The sequence below is a fragment of the Mobula birostris genome, chromosome 23, assembly GCF_030028105.1.
Source record: "Mobula birostris isolate sMobBir1 chromosome 23, sMobBir1.hap1, whole genome shotgun sequence".
Lineage (NCBI taxonomy): Eukaryota > Metazoa > Chordata > Chondrichthyes > Myliobatiformes > Myliobatidae > Mobula > Mobula birostris.
The window spans coordinates 39,647,351-39,650,336 of NC_092392.1; positions in this window are offsets into that span (position 1 = coordinate 39,647,351).

The window sequence follows — 2,986 nt, forward strand, 5'->3', positions numbered from 1 at the left end:
GGGTTCAGCTGAAGCCGTATCATCAGGTTTGTGGACGACACAACGGGGGTTGGCTTCATCAACATGGATGTTGAGGCGGAGTACAGCGAGGTACTGGGGCGACCGTTGGACTGGTGTGAGAACAACAACCTGAGTCTGAGCATGGAGAAGACCGAGGACATGATTGTGGACTTTAGGGAGGTGCAAATGAAAAGTTCCCCTCTGTGTATAAATGGCTCCTACGTAGAGAGAGTTAAATGCACCAAGTTCCTGGGACAGCACGTCAAGGCTGACCCCTCCTGGTTCCTCAATATCACCTCCCTGAACAAGAAGGCACAGCAGGATGTCCACTTCCTGAGGAGGTTGAGGCAAGCAAGGCCCCCCACACTCCCATCTTAACGGAATTTTATAGGAGCATCATTGAGAGCATCCTGGTAAGCTGACGTCCATCTGGAATGGAGCAGCTGAGCATCGGACCTGAAATTCCTACAAAGGACCGTGAGAATGATGAAAAGATCATAGAGGTCTCCCTATCATCCACTGGGGATTTTATCAGGAGCGTTGTGCACTCAGGGCCCTTAGTATTATTAAGGATCTCACCCATCCATCCAGCACCTTCTTTGACTTTCTACCATCAGGCAGGAGACTACAATGCATGAAAACAAGAACAGTCAGGATGGGAAACAGTTTCTTACCTCAGGCCATTAAGCTTCTGAACTCCCTGAAGCATTGCATTTGAAGTGTCACTGGATAATTTGTACTGTACCCTACAATATTTAATTTATGCACTTTACTTTGTTTATTTATACATAATTCATTGGTAGATTTAATTAGTACTTTCTTCAGTTATTGCCTGTTATGTGTACTACAGTGTTTTACACTCTGGTTTGGAGAAACATTGTCTCGTTTGGCGATATACATGTTAAATGACAATAAACGACTTGACTTGATATTTTGGATTCTGAGTGTGTAGAGTTCTTTGTAACCTGGAAAGTAAAAATAAGTTGGCGACATATTAAAATGCATCAGTGAAAACTATATCACTCAGTTACAGAATGTACTTTCCTACCGGAGTGGCCTGAAGGCTTGTAGATAAAGCTAATGCAAATGTTTTTAACTAAAACAGTCATCAGATTTGGTTTTGATAGCAGAAGCACCCCAGATGGAACTAAATATTTGATCATTCACATTGCTATTTTTATTAAATACTTTTTTTCTCCATTCTTAATGGAACTCCTACAGTCAATGAGGTTACATGCTGCATTTTAGAACAATTAGTCCATGTCGTGAGAAGACTCACAGCCCAAAGGGTGAGATCCTCAGACCGAAGTAGGTATTCCAAAATAGATAAACATCTTTCGAGTAAAAAGAACTGCAATGAATGGGGGAAGTGAGGACAGGGTATGGAAATTGTTCAGAAAATCCCAATATAATGAATGTCACAATCCCACAGTGATCAAGGTTTGTGGTGATTTGTGATGCTAGTGGCCCTTTGCATTTTAGGCATAAAAATTTTCAAGGTTGTAAATAGTAATGACATTTTTGTCCTTTGCACTGTACTAATAAAATGATTTTTATTGAGTTAAATAGATACTGTGCAGATGAGTAAAATTATCCCACCTTTCCAGTTGGGAGGTTTTGAGGTTGTGAAAGCACAACTTAAATGCAAGTCTTTCTCTTTCAACAGGACAGAAAATGTAACATTCATCACGTTAATTATGTATTCCTAAAATAAATTCCTTCCTGAATTTTAACAATGCTTGATGAACTCCCAGATGAACTGAGAGCCAGCTGAAATGAAACCAGAAGTAAGTTACTAGAAATGGAAAGTGAATCAAACAGAAAGTGTCTGTGCTGCCCAGGTCTACTCCCATTCAGAACTATGGGTGTCTAATTCTGGGATTGGCCTCATTAACAATCTTTGTGTCCATAGATACAATATTTCCTTGGAGACCAAGTCATTGGATGTTCTTAAGGCAGAGATAGATGGGTTCTTGATTAGCCAGGGCATCAAAGGGTATGGGGAGAAGGCAGGGGAGTGGGGATGACTGGAAGAATTGGATCAACCCATGATTGAATGGCGGAGCAGACTCGATGGGCCAAATAGCCTACTTCTGCTCCTATATCTTATGGAGACTACAACTCTTATTGTTTTGTACATGACATCAAACGATCTTGAATCTTGAACCTTAACCAAAAGAGTCTGTTATGATGACTTAGAATATTATCTCAACAGCACTTCATCTATTCTTGCCATATTCCTTTTATACTTTTGTTTCACATTTTTTATCCTAGTGTTTTATGGCACATGTTGTTTGTTTCTAGAAATCTGAGATTCAATATTGTAATGTTCTGTCCAAATAGTTTTGGAACCCTCAATTCTGTTAAGTGGGTGGCGGGGTGGAGATACGTCTCTACCACAGGAAGTGTAAGGCATTCCTTTTCTCCGCTAACCTGTAGGTCACCCTTAGGCAAGGTGTAGCACCTGTTTAGTCTCCCGATTGCCCCCCCACCCCAGTAAGGGTCACGAGAAGCCATGGGTGTAGGTGGTGGATGGTCATATGAGCAGCTGCTGCATATCACAAATCCTGGTTATGCTACTATTGATGCCAGGCAGACAATCTATGAAGAGTATTGATAATGACTGGGGTCACCCATCTTGTAAAGACACGGTCCAGAAGGAGGCAATAGCAAACCACTCCTGCAGAAAAATTTGCCAAGAAAAATCATGGTCATGGAAAGATTATGATCGCCCACGTCATATGACACAGCACATAATGAATGAATGAATGAGTTCCATTATGCTCCTCATAACCATGCCTGTTTGCTGCGTAACGCGTACAAAATGCTGGAGGAACTCAGCAGGTCAGACAGTATCTGTGGAAAGGAACAGATATCAGCTGAGTCACTTGCTGGCAAGTCTTGACGAGCCTTTTGGAAACTTAACTCTGATTCACATTTTAGCCTACCACTCCTCTCCTCCCACTCGACAATGACAAACTATGGC